Genomic DNA, 15435 nt, shown 5'->3' with positions numbered 1-15435 from the left:
TCTCTCCCTCTCAATAAAATATAACAATAAATTTCGTAACATTTGATTGATCTCCGTGCACTTCTCAAAATTTAAAATATAGTCTGTCGTAGAAATAATGTTACCTTTTTAAAAAACATTATTCTTTTCATTCTTAGAAATAAAAATTCTAATTAAAAAAAAAAAAGAAACAATATAAATTTCAAGAGTTAAAAAAAGAAATTAAAATCTCTCCCTCTCTCTCTCTCTCTCTCTCTCTCTCAATAGAATAATAACTAATTTAAGAGAAAAGAAACAACAAAGTAATAAAAAAAAATAATAACTAATAAAAATCTCTCTCTCTCAATTAAATATAACAATAAATTTCGTAACATTTGATTGATACAGTTGTCCGTGCCCTAGGGCACGGGATATACCCTAGTTAAAGAATAAAGTGACTTGTCAAGGGAAGCCGACTTTTTAGTGATGGCACTACTGTGAATAACACAGTTTGAATGGGTTATGTTTAATAGGCATAAAAGTGGGAGAAATTTTAGAGATGTGAGCTGTCCTCTTAAGGTAATGGACTGATCTCACGGGAATCTCATGAAAATCTCACCGTTGATGTCGCGAGCTCATACCTCTGAGTATGAGCTCGAGTCATCCAATCGCCCCTCAAAATTATATATGAGGAGGTTTTTGATATGAGCCCTGATTCAATGAGCTCGAGCTCATGTGGGGAAATATGAGCTCGAGCTCGTTGGCCGTCGATCTTCTGAGATCAAGCAAGGGATAAATAGTACAGCTGTAGTCCTTAAGATTAGGTAAGAACAATAAATTATAAGTCACATTTTGTTTGTTTAATTACAAAACTGCCATCTTGTTACCCTTTCTCTTCTCCACCGTTCCGTTCTCCATCCCTGCAAAAACGCATTTCTCTCTCTCTCTCTTGTTTGCAAGAAATGAACCATTTCTCTCTGTTATGGAAATAATACCATCAATTATTAGTACCAGCAGATTTGCCTCAAAATTAAATTATGCTCATCCACAAGAACATCTCTATCAGAAATCGGAATGGAAGAGGAGAAAAGCAGAGATGAAGATTTTGATAGCGATTATACCTTCACTTGATATTAAATAGACGAATTGTGACTTGTAAAATATTGCTTTTACTAGTAATAATGAATACATCTGTACTATTTAGCCAAATCTCTCTCTACCTCTCTAGTTTCTCTCTCTCTATTTTTTATATCTTTAACCTTAGAAAATGGCCAGAAGGGGAAAGGATTCAGGTGCCGTGAACAAAGGATCATCTAGTAGTTGCAAAGCCGGTCTTCAATTTCCGGTAGGAAGAATCCGAAGATTTCTCAAAGCCGGCAAGTATGCTTAACGAGTTGGTGTTGGTGCTCCAGTCTTTCATATTCCATTTCCATCAGTTAACCTACAACGGTAGTATGTTTCACACATTTCAGGTTTTAGGCATTTTAGGGTTTCTTTAAATGTAGATTAACTGATGGAATATGAAAGAGTTTTGTGAACTCGATTAAAAAACCTGTACTATTAGCCCTTGTTTGATCTAAGTAGAGATGGCGAATGGAACAACCGAGAGATGAATAGAAAACAAGATGGTAATCTTGTAATTAAATAGACAAAATGGGACTTATAATATATTGTTTTTGCCTACTTTTGACGGGTACAGCTGTATTATTTATCCCTTGCTTGATCTCAGAAGATCGACGGCCAACGAGCTCGAGCTCATATTTCCCCACATGAGCTCGAGCTCATTGAATCAGGGCTCTTTAATATCTCCTCAAAAGTAGATGGAAAATGAAATTTGTTTGATGGTGTATATTTAGAAAAATTAGTAAGCTATCTTCCTAAGAATATTTTCTTAAAATATTGTTACTATCATAGAATTTAAGCAGTTGTCACCCTATAGACTTGTTTATAGATACGAGTATGTCTCTTATAACTTATATAAAGTAGACAAAAAGAGAAACGGTCTGGACTGTACTTCTTAGATGGATCACCGATTGAACACCATCGTAGTTGATTATGTTTTATCTAATTCGGATAGAAAATGTGCTTCCTTTTTTATAGGGGTTTTGGAGCTTACCCCCTCAAAACAAATTGGTAACTGAGTTGACCCCCTTCAGTGATGGGTTATTGAATTTAACCCCTTCGATTTACTGTTATTGGCAAAAATAAATAAGTTGTGTTTGGCCTACGTGAAATAATTGTGACTACCAAGAGAAATTATTCTTCAATATGATTCCTAGCAGAGATTCCCCCTTACTTTATTTTTGATTTGGTCGAAATATAATTAGTAAAGATTGATTTTGTGTATATATTATTTAATTTATGATTTCATTATCACATGCCAAAACTGTGTTTAGTAGTTTCGACAAAAAAAATCTAAATTCAAGGGGGTAAGCTCAATTACCAATTACAAAAGAAGGTAAACTCAATTGCCAATTAGTTTTGAGGGAGTAAGCCCAAAATCCCTTTTTATATTGTACTAGGGATAACCCGTGCCCATAGGGCACGGGCCGTTTACTTGATTACAAATGCGCATGAAAAAAATGAAGTTCACTTGCTTAGAAATAACATGAAGTATGTTGTAACAGTATAGGATCCAACTGGTATAAAAGTGTAAGCTTGCCTTTAAAGAAAACCTCTCTGTATGCATAATTGACTATAACAACTAAAATGAAAAATCATAGAGGCAGCCAAACCCCAACATGATGAAAATAAGTTAGTTTAAATTAGTAAAGGGAAACCAACTTGCGTATTATCATTAGTAACTTCATTATAGAAAAAATACCTTTTGTCATCATTCTTTTAGGTATAAGAAATAAGCTATATGAAATGAATTAAACCAGAAAGCTTTTGAAGTGTAAAGCCTAAAGGAAAATGAAAAAGTGAAGAGAAAAATTACGATGAGATGGTCTCCTTTAACACCGAAGAAATCTGAAATCTGAATGTGGTATCCCTACAAATCCATCATTTTCTAAACGAAAACACACTAAATTAATTTTTGAATGAGTTCAACTCTTATTTGAATTCTGAGCAGATCTCAAAGTAACTGCTTGAGCAGTTGAACAATAAAAAAACATGAGCAGTCCATTTAGGTATCTCTTCAAGCTTTACTACATGTGAAGTGATATCAGTTATTTAACAAAAAATCAGATTGAAGGGAATCAAATGGAACTTATAAACAACATTAGAGGCAATAACTAAGTCATGAATCAAATCAGAAACCTGTTTTTAGATAATTGCGGCAAAATGGAAGTGTAGGTCAACAACAAAATATCCATAATACATAAAATTTCAACTAAAATACTTACTAAAATCACATTACCACGTATAGTCAAATTTAAACTAACCTTGAAAGGAAGCCAAACAATGTACATTACACATATCTTGCCATAAATCTGCAAAACAGTAAACAATGGCCTACACTATAAGAAAATAAACCCTTCAAATATTAGGTTGGTACAAGAAAATAAGTAAATAAAAACAATCTAGCAATGAAGTGAAGGAGATGATGGGCAAAGAACAAAAAAGCCTAATTGATTTATTAGGTTTCTAAAATCCTAGCTAAGCTATAACTATGCCAAACTGAAGCTCACCTATGGTCCTATAGCAAAGGTAAAAAATTGAAAATAGCACGTTTCAACTGGTCCTCATAAGGCTCTTAAATAATGTGTATAAAAAATCTCTTTTAAGACGTTCTGTAAGAATAATGGCATAGTTCATAAGTCGAAAGATAGCTGCCAATTTTAGGCGAAGGGACCAGATTATCGCCTTGTTGTTCCTCTGGTTATCAATCGATAAGTCGATTTCTCTCTGTCTTGGCTTGATTCAGACAAAGTTTCCTTTCTCTAACTCATAGAGAGATAAACTATTAAGGAATAATGATATATCAATATTCCTTCTTTCGGACTAGCCGAGATAGGTGTTAGTGTAGTCGAGGCAAGAATAAATTCTCTTTCCTTAAGACATTTTACACCCCCGTAACAGTACCAAACGTTAGGGTGTATGCCTTCGGGATACAACGACTTTCCTTTCAGAGTTTTAAGATGGTACTTCTTTATTCTGAAAGCGGACGAACCTTTGTAAGTATTATGAGCTCTTGGACTAATGCGGATGATCTTCTATATGCTTCGAAAATTCAAATATCACTTGAAACCTCTTCCTTCCTTTTTCTAGATATTCTAGTCTAACCAGAACTTCTAGAGATACTTCCTAATTAGATATTCTAGGCAAACCAGAACTTCTAATTGTTAGAAGGGAAGAGAAGAAGAAAGAGAATTGAATTGATGTTCTGGACGACCTATGATTATCACTTCACTCAAAACTTCTTTCTTCCTTTTCTAGATATTCTAGTCTAACCAGAACTTCTAGAAATACTTCCTAATTAGATATTCTAGGCAAACCAGAACTTCTAATTGTTAGAAGGGAAAAGAAGAAGAGAAGAGTATGAATTGATGAGAATTGGAATGGTTTTGGGTTGTTTATATAGGAATTGAATGGGTTCATGTGTCTGTTGGGTTAAAGAGACATATATGTTCGGAACTAGGGACCAAAGGAGAAGTATAACTGAATATTATAGTCGGTTATAACCAGGGACGTTAGATTTGGCTCAAAATCTCGGGTTGAACGCCTGTCGTTGGATGGCTTCAGATCTGTACCGAAATGTACCCACTTCGTCAACCAGATGACCGTTGGATTTAGATCTGGTGATATCCCACCCTTATCCCGACACGGGGTTAACGCCCAGCGTTGGATCTTGCGGATCCAACGCTCCTAGACGTGTCCCAACGCGATCCCGAGAGGCTTTGCGCGCGTCCCTTGGATCGCGTCAAATCCCGCGCATCGAACGCGTGCCGTCCAGATTTGGATGCGCGTGGTTCGCTCAAACGACCCCTGATCTAACTTGTCCCGTTTGACGTTTCAGACCCTAACTTAGCCGTTTTTTTCCTCCAAACTTCAAACTCGAATTTCTCAGTCATCCGGAATCGGATTTGAGTAATTCTTTGCTCTAAATTGAAGAGCTCGACGAGCCGAGCGCAATGGCGCATTCGGTTTCTGAGTTTGACGAGTCGGGTCAAGCCAAAAATGGCTCCGATTCCAACAATCCCCCACATGAATGAAAATTCGAGGTTTACTATATACAAACATACTATACTGACATTCTGACACTAAAAGAGCTCATATGCGGAACTTCGCTGCATCGGAAGAAGGTAGTCTTTCGACTTTGAACCTTTCCTAGTGAATAACTACAAGGTTTACAAGGACGGCAGTGAACTTATTGTCTTGAACTGAGTCCTGGAAATTGTAAACCTTAATAGCTATCACACAGCTAATCCCTTACCTACTTAGGTTCTCGGTTGTGTTCATTTCGGCCCTGAACAATCCCGAATTCATGTGTGCTTTAGAGAAGTCGGCCTAGACGACCTTCCCACGGAACCGGCATCAATTCACACACATATAGGTTATCCGTAATAAGGTATCCTGCTATACCTCACGTTAGAATCAAGTTCTAAGTTTTCGGATTCATTAAAAGCTTAATGCTTAGCCTCTCAATGCAGGCAACACTGTTTTCATCCTAGGAATGGGTAAGAGATAGAAGTCTCTTACAGTGTTACTGTCGAGTCAGGATGTAGCTTCAGTTGCCCTTTGAACCTAGATCGTGGGATCTCCAGTCATCTAGGTAGGGTTTCACCATGCCTTTACTCATTTACTTTAGGCGTTTTTGCCACATTCCCCTTGATGATGCAATTTCAACTCTCTTGTTCACCCTTGTTCTTTACGGATCCGCCAGGTAACTTAGGATTGAGCATGATTTTAATTTATGCATTCCTTGAGAGCAATTGCTTTACGGTGCTAGTCTATTTATTTTGAATTCTCTAGACTTACCGTATTAGTGCCTACGCAACAACTACTTAGGTTTATTGCGTGCACTGGCTTCAATCACAAACAAATATCCTCCAGGAAGTTCACCTACTTCCTTTGCTTTCTCCAAAGCAATATATCCATCAAGGCCTTTAGGATAACATTGTTGATCCAGCTATGCACGTCTGCCTCTGAGGATTTTGTGATATCGTAGCCCTTAGTGGTTTGTCATATCCACTGTTTTGTATCTGAGATTCGAGTGTTGTCTACATATCTTCATTTTCCTTTATGATATGTACAACCAATTAATATGAGTCTGCTCAGATACCTAAGAACTATTTGTTACTCTGATAACTCATTTTTGAATTAGTTCAAATTCAAGTATTTATGCTTATCGTGGTTTTTGAGTGGTTATTATACCATTCTCTGTCTAACCATGCACTTTAGATTATCAATCATGAGTAACGATTCAATCTGGAAAAGCATCGAATCATATCTTCTTAAACACTTTCTTATTCCTAACTAGTATTGTTTGTTCTTTTGAACAGATGATTCGCGGTTGAATCTCGTTACTTAGTTTAGGATTAGGAAGAGAAGTTCTTTCCATTTGTATTTTTCCAGATTTGTTGAGTGAATTTGACATTCACGTCATCACTTATATTCACAAACTTGATTTCTCACTCTTGTCACAACTTAGTGAATATAACTGTAGTTCTTAGCTCAATGAAACCTTATCGACCAAACATTCTTTTTGGTTAAATCTGATTTCTGAGGTACTCCATAATTTCCCTCTTCTCACGTCATTATGACGTTATATCTTCAGGAGAGTTTGGAGGTCTATATGCCATTTTATTTCTTTATTAATTGGTTTTTCGGTTCCTTCTCGGGTCCCCCCACATTTCAAGAGTATTTTCTCTTATTCGTCAACTTGGGTGGAATCTTATACTATTCCATATAGGGTACCGTTCAGATCTGTAATAATATCTGCCCCCACAGTTCTAGGGTAACCATTGGATTCTCCTCTTTGACAAAACTATTTTCGTACACAATTTCTTTAGTGTAGTGTGTTTAGTGTTGTTCTATAACATGATGATTTATGATCATTAGAACCTTGAGATATAATACAAGGTGAGTTTCTCTTTTAACTCTTTCTTAAGTTATATGTCTTAATCATATATACTCCCTTGATAGATTTAAACTATCGCATGATCATCAAAGTTATCATTTCCTATTTTGTCCTTTATCGTTTCTAGATTTCGTTCATACTCTTGAATCGAAAATCTTACCAAGACCCTTGAATTTATTATCCGAGTCACGTCTAGACCGAATGATGTGATATTCAACTTTACGTCTTATCAACCTTAATTCTCTTGTCTATCCAAGAAGATTAGGTTGCCATGAGGATTTATAAGGACTATTCTGTAATGATACAGAACTAGGGACCTCCTTACAAAGACTTAAGGACTTATTTATAATAACTCCTGATTTCGAGATCTTTCAGCCAAGGTCCTTCCGTTTAACATATCTGAGGATTCTCTTGTAATTCTTCGACAAGTCTAAGGACCTTCTATGGAATTATATTGATTTACCGTCTGAATATGTTATGCGAAATAACTTACTTTCTCGAAGACAAGTTTAATTCCAGGATTTTTTGCATTCTCCGCCAACTTTGTATTCGAGAATGTTTCACGGAATTTTCATTATCTCAAACCGATGAGTTCTTTCGAACAGTTTATCGTCTCGTAACTATTTGTAATATTCTATCGTTGACCTTGTCTAACCGTTTAGGTTTTGACATTTGTCTTGACATACTTCTCCGCTAACTTATGCGGTTGTCATCTTCGATTCGTCATCCAATTGAACCTTTAGGATCATGTATTCATCATTGATCGCTCTCTGTATTCTCGATATACGGTTTCACACCCAATATTTATGTCGATACTTGGTGGTCAAGGTGTCGCTTAGTTTTTCGATGTCTTTGTTATCGAGAAGATATTTTAAGAGTCATCAACTAAGTCAACATTTATGGTCACCATGGGTTGAACCTTATTTCTGTTCATTGTTAGTAATAGATTTTAGTGAAATACTTCACAAAATCCATCGAGATTAGATTGATCATCGATTTTAATCTCCACTGATCGAGTTTTATCCCTTCTAATGTTTTATGCTTTCATTATACCAAAAAGAGTCGCCGTTTGATGAACTATGCCATTCTTGGCGTATATCTCAGCGAAAGAAGATTCATACTCTCCATCTCAGTCGTTTCTCAAAGCCTCAATCTTTTTACAAAGTTGAGTTTCTACTTTGATTTTATAAAGCTCGAACTTTTCGATTGCTTCATCCTTACACTTTAGTAAGTAATATAACAGAAACAAGTGGAGTCATCGATAAAGGTAATGAATTACCTTTTTCCACCTCATGTTTGAACCGTTTTTAGGTTACAGAGTTCATTGTGGATTAAGTCTAAAGACTTGAACAATGTTTTAGTCATTTTTGACTATACACATGTTTGACATGTACGTCTTGAGTAAATTTCGAGTTTCGGAATTTAACTCCAAGCCCATTAATTTTTTTAATGACTTATTATTCATATGTCCTAATCTTTCGTGACAATTATTGGAGGACTCAACAATATACGCATAATTATTAATTTTATTAATAATAGGTGCCTTCGGCATTACATGGGTAATATTTAATTGAAATAACCCCCCACATAAGTGGCCTTTTCCAATATACATCATTTTCTTAAATATGATAACGATATCTGACAGAAAGATTAATCTGAACCCGTTCTTACTTAAAAGGGAACCAGAAATCAAGTTCTTTTGATTGTCTGGAGCATGGATTACATCGATCAAAGTCACCTCTATTTCGGAAGTGAATTTTAACACGATCTTTCCCCTTCCTTTGACTTGGGTGGTCGAGCCGTTTTCCTTGAATAAGGTCTCTCCTTCGGCTACCTCTGTATAGGAAGAGAATAGGCTTTTGTCACTACAAACGTGATGATTTGTCTTAGAATCGACCCACCATCTCTGGTTGTTAACCAAGTTATCTTCATGTGCCTCTGCATAGAGGTTCATCTTATGAAGTATATCAAACGCCTTTTCGAATTCAGTAATCATTAGACGGTGATTCCGATTTTCGGTGTCTTTTGCTAATGAAGCTTGGTTATCGGCTTTTTCCCCTTGACTGTCATATGTGGAGCGACAATCTTTGGCTAGGTGGCCTCGCTTTCTACATTTGTAGCATTCGACAGGCCTTTGCCTTTTCCTCGACTTGCCTCTGTTTTGAGATGGACGCTTCCGCTTCAGAGCGAAGTCAGTTCCCTTGAACATCTCTGGGTTATCCACGTATGTGGTGTTAGGCTGAAGAACCTGTAGGGTTGTTCTTGTTCTTGCCATTTTTTCTGAAACACACAGAAAATAACCCAGATCAAAATCTTATAACCAGAGAAATAATCGTTATATAAAATGTCTTAAGATTGTTGTTCCTCTGGTTATCAATCGATAAGTCGATTTCTCTCTGTCTTGGCTTGATTCAGACAGAGTTTCCTTTCTCTAACTCATAGAGAGATAAACTATTAAGGAATAATGATATATCAATATTCCTTCTTTCGGACTAACCGAGATAGGTGTTAGTTTAGTCGAGGCAAGAATAAATTCTCTTTCGTTAAGACATTTTACACCCCCGTAACAGTACCAAACGTTAGGGTGTATGCCTTCGGGATACAACGACTTTCCTTTCAGAGTTTTAAGATGGTACTTCTTTATTCTGAAAGCGGACGAACCTTTGTAAGTATTATGAGCTCTTGGACTAATGCGGATGATCTTCTATATGCTTCGGAAATTCAAATATCACTTGAAACCTCTTCCTTCCTTTTTCTAGATATTCTAGTCTAACCAGAACTTCTAGAGATACTTCGTAATTAGATATTCTAGGCAAACCAGAACTTCTAATTGTTAGAAGGGAAGAGAAGAAGAAAGAGAATTGAATTGATGTTCTAGACGACCTATGATTATCACTTCACTCAAAACTTCTTTCTTCCTTTTCTAGATATTCGAGTCTAACCAGAACTTCTAGAAATACTTCCTAATTAGATATTCTAGGCAAACCAGAACTTCTAATTGTTAGAAGGGAAGAGAAGAAGAGAAGAGAATGAATTGATGAGAATTGGAATGGTTTTGGGTTGTTTATATAGGAATTGAATGGGTTCATGTGTCTGTTGGGTTAAAGAGACATATCTGTTCGGAACTAGGGACCAAAGGAGAAGTATAACTGAATATTATAGTCGGTTATAACCAGGGACGTTAGATTTGGCTCAAAATCTCGGGTTGAACGCCTGTCGTTGGATGGCTTCAGATCTGTACCGAAATGTACCCACTTCGTCAACCAGATGACCGTTGGATTTAGATCTGGTGATATCCCACCCTTATCCCGACACGGGGTTAACGCCCAGCGTTGGATCTTGCGGATCCAACGCTCCTAGACGTGTCCCAACGCGATCCCGAGAGGCTTCGCGCGCGTCCGTTGGATCGCGTCAAATCCCGCGCATCGAACGCGTGCCGTCCAGATTTGGATGCGCGTGGTTCGCTCAAACGACCACTGATCTAACTTGTCCCGTTTGACGTTTAGACCCTAACTTAACCGTTTTTTTCCTCCAAACTTCAAACTCGAATTTCTCAGTCATCCGGAATCGGATTCGAGTAATTCTTTGCTCTAAATTGAAGAGCTCGACGAGCCGAGCGTAATGGCGCGTTCGGTTTCTGAGTTTGACGAGTCGGGTCGAGCCAAAAATGGCTCCGATTCCAACACGCCTTACCTAGGGCTTAGTAAAAATGTACAGAGAGAAGTCAATGTCCCTTACAGATCTAAAGATTTATAGTTGAGATTCTCGAGACAACTGCACGAAGAGTTAAGTCTATTTATATACTTACTAAGAGGTGGTCATGAATATATTCATGATTAACCATGTTATGTTTAGATAGATAAAAAGTTCACAATCAGTCATCATACCTTTAAAGAACTTGTTTGATGCATATTTCAAAAATAAAACTTGTTTGATGCCACAATAGGCAACATCTTCAAAACTTGCAAAATGGTAATGTAAAAGCACTCCGCAAAATGTTAGTGTAGTTTAGGAGATAGGAACCTTTTGAAACAAATAGGAAAAGACGAAGTCAGATTATGAATTATCAACATAATCACAAACCATGATAAGATGTGAAGAGTTGAGAATAATTTTATTTAAAAAAAAATTTAATGCTAATGGTTTCTAGTGAGTCCTTAGATTATTTGTCCTCGATGCAAGTCAAAGTGGATGTAAGACAAACCATGAACATACATGAAGACAATCCAAAGCAGGTTCTACAACTTATAATTTTTTTCAGAGTGGATGTAAGACAAACACCGAATGTGTTGTCTCTCATGTGTTTCCAATCACTTGCTAAAGAAGTAGTAATAGTTGCACTTTTTCACCAATACCTGCGTTATTTGAAGTATGTGGATTTAGTGTGGAGCTCTTCGAAGTAGATTCCTCAGCACCACTGGCGTTATCTGGACTGCACTGTAGGAGCTAAAGCATGGAAGTGGGAATAAAGGAAAATAGAAAAGATAAAATAAGTTCGAAAACGATGAGTCAATTACCAACGCAAAAAGTATAAGAAATATAAACAAAATAGTGAAATACAATATCTCCATAAGTAAAGCATGGAAGAGGGAACAAAAGAAAGCACTTCGAGTCTCTATAAGTAACTCATATGTATAATCTGCGAAATCAGAAACACAATGAAGATTATCAGTATATGAACCTGCATCTCAAATGTAGCTATAACTCGACTGTTTACACTTGAAATTGATTGATTTTTTTGCATAATCTACAACAAACACAAGCAAGAAAAAAATAGAAATCAAGTAATAATTAATTCCAAACAAATTGGGTAGCAATAAGGCTCAAAGAAATAAAAACATTACCAAATCAAATTTTAGCTAAATAGTTGTCACTATCACCAGACAAAAAATAAATAAAATAAAAATGTCTAGGCACCTCAACCACACATTTTTAGTTGATAAGACCTCAACCACACTTTGAGAAGTTTAATACATTAGTGAAAATGGTTAGAAAAAGTGGGGTGAAATCCGCGGTGGGTTGTCGGATTCCGCTCAACCAATCAAAAGAGAAACAAGCGAAAATCAACCGTCCACCTAGGATTTCAGCAGGAGTTTAACCCACTTTCGGGCACACTATCATTTCTTGAGTTTAATATACTAAAAAAGAAGTTCCTTTTTCACCTAGAACACTCTCCACGTAGATAATTTCTTTAAATACAATATTCCCCATATTTACAACTCAATTAAGATTAGTACAATATATTAAGATATTAACGAAATGAAGAACAATATAACATCAAAATTACCCGCCAAAAGAAAGAGATGAAGTCTGATTTCCGCTAGTAAATTAACTAAAAAAATTGTTAACAAATATGCACGATTTGGATATAGATTTTGGTCTCAGAGATCATAAAATCATTTAAATCAAACTGAGATTGGACGATAGTAAAGATAATTTACCAGTTAAGGATGTTAAGCGATTATGATGAAGATCGTAATGCCAATGGTAAGTAAGTCCGCAGATTTTATGGAGATGAATCTGTCCAAAAGAGATGGACATCCTGCGTAGAAACTCATTACTTACTAACAGGGGCGGATCCATGGGGGTGCGAGGGGGTGCGGCCGCACCCCCTGGATCCTCCCGAAAAAAAATAGTAGTAGTAGTAGTAATTTTTTTTATATAGATGTAGGTATATGTGCATATGTATATAACGATGTGTTTAGATGACATAAAAAAGACTCTGGCGTAATGGTTAAAGTATGGGTTTGAAGTGCCCTTAACGTGAAGGTCATGAGTTTGAAACCTAGTACCTACAAACATTTTAAGTTTTATTTCTGAAGTGCCTGTGCTTTTAAGTATATGTAAATGACCGTGCATTGTTGTAATAGAGTTGGAGAATGGCCTGATGGTAAAGATGGCAAGCCCCTTAGCGTTAGGAACCAGTGTGACATGGGTTCGAACCTAGGTGCCCCCCAATTCAGTTTTATTTTTTTTAAATATAATCAATTTAACTACTAACCTATATAAAATCAATTCAAAAATCTTAAAACCCTACAAACTTCAACTCATCTACCCTACACTCTACAAACTTCAATATATCTACCCTAAACTCTAAAACTTCAATTCATCTACCATAAACCCCTAGAAACTTCAATTCATCTACCCTAAACTCCTACAAACTTCAATTCATCTACCCTTAAACTCTATAAACTTCAATTCATCTACCCTAAATCCCTACAAACTTTAACTCTAACCATAAATCCTACAAACTTCAACTCATCTACCCTAAAACCTAAATCCTATAAACTTCAAATCATCTATCATAAATCCTATAAAATTCAATTCATCTACCCTAAACCTCTATAAACTTCAATTCATCTATCCAACTATCCAACTACACAATTTTCTACCTCTATATATCTCTCTCATTTCTTCATCTCAAACCACACCAAAATCACTTCTCCTCTACTACTACTTCTTCTTATTATTCATCTAATCAAGTATTCAAGTTCAACTAGTAATTATGGAAAGGTATTTTAAAAGAAATTTTTCTTCGGGTTCATCAAGTTCAACACCGGAAGTTCCGGACTCGACTCCAACGTTATTTTCTATTCCAACACCGGGGCCGACTCCAACACCGGAACCAACTCCGACATTGGTAAGTCCTCTCGAATTTAATTTATCATCTTTACCAATTGATCCGGGGCTTAGATTACCAATTTCAAATTATGAATTCAAATTATGAACATCGAAGGGCGTGTTATTGAGAGGTTTTTAGGGGTTGAGCATGTGACAGATACTTGCGCTAAAAGTTTAAAATTGGCATTAGATTCATTTTTGTGCAGATATGATTTATGTATTTCTCGCTTGCGAGGCCAAGGATATGACGGAGCTAGTAACATGCAAGGAGAGTATAATGGTCTAAAAGCCCTTATTTAGAGCAAAATCCATGTGCTTATTATGTCCACTGCTTTGCTCATCAGCTGCAACTTTGTTTGGTATCACTAGCGGATAATCATGTGAGTATGAACTTACTTTTCCATTTAGTCGGGCAAATGATTAATGCTATTGGAGGATCGTGCAAGCGACAAAGTATGCTTAACATTATACAAAAACAAAAAAAATAGAAGCAAATGAACTCGGAGACCTTATAATTGGACAAGGTTTAAATCAAGAAACAAGTCTTAGGCAATCTGGAGCTACTCGTGGGGGTTCCCACTATAACAGTTTGACATCTTTGTTAGAACCTTTCATGTTCAGTTCTGTGATGGACGTCCTTGAAGTTATTGCTACACATTCTGTTGGAGCGGATAAAAAAAGGGAAGCAATAGATTTGTTATCCAAGATGCAAACTTTTGAGTTCGTATTTTGTTTACATTTGATGAAGCTTTTGTTGGGAATAACAAATGAATTGTCACAAGTACTACAAAGAAAAGACCAAGATATTGTGACTGCAATGCATTTTGTTGAGTCATCAAAATCTAGAATCCAATATGTACGAGACCATGAGTGGTCATCGTTGGTATGGAATGTTTGTACTTTTTGTGAAAAACATAATATTGAAGTTGTTGATCTTAATGGTTCGTACATAGTTCAAGGCAGAAGCAGAAGGAATGCACAACAAATTACAAACTTGTATCACTATCAAGTGGAGATTTTCAATACCGTTATTGATATGCAACTTCAAGAATTAAATGCTCGTTTCACTGAGAAGAATACGGAGTTGCTCCGTTGTATGGCATGTTTGAGTCCATCTAGAGATTTTGCTCTTTTTGACAAAAGTAAGTTGATGCGTCTTGCTGAATTTTATCCGTCAGATTTCAGTAGTCTTGACACTATGCTACTAAGTTCTCAGCTTGATAATTACATTTACGATATGAGGCACAATGATGGTTTCTCAAATTTAGATGGAATTGGAGCTCTTGCCAGAACATTGGTGGAGACTAAGAGGGATAAAGCATATCATCTAGTTTATTTGCTTATCACTTTAGCACTGATTTGCCGGTTGCGACTGCCTTTGTTGAAAGAGCTTTCTCAGCTATGAAGCTAGTTAAAACACGCTTAAGAAACAGGATGAGTGATGCGTGGCTAAATGATAGTTTAGTAGTCTTTATTGAAAAAGAAATTTTTAGTGAAATTGACAATGAGTCGATTACGCGAACATTTCAAAATATGAACTCTCGTAGAGGTCAATTGTGTTTGTAATCGTTGATGTATCAATATAATTAATGAATATAAGTATTTTATTAATTATTGTGTTTGCAAAAAAATTTTTTATTTAGGTATATAAATCCGCACTCCCTAAGTGAAAATCCTGGATCCGTCCCTGCTTACTAAGTTAGATGCCGATGCAAGAGTTTTTCGTCGAGAAGAATACTTGAAATAATTGAAAACTGCAGATCAACCAACTAGAAGATCAAAACGTATCAAATTCACAAATAGAATTTAGAAGATCAAAATTGGAGAACAAC

The sequence above is a fragment of the Eschscholzia californica genome, unplaced genomic scaffold (assembly GCF_041429995.1).
Source record: "Eschscholzia californica isolate CP2 unplaced genomic scaffold, dmEscCali1.0.p SCAF_6, whole genome shotgun sequence".
NCBI lineage: Eukaryota > Viridiplantae > Streptophyta > Magnoliopsida > Ranunculales > Papaveraceae > Eschscholzia > Eschscholzia californica.
The sequence above is the reverse complement of the archived record's forward strand: the minus strand, read 5'-3'. Positions refer to the sequence as shown.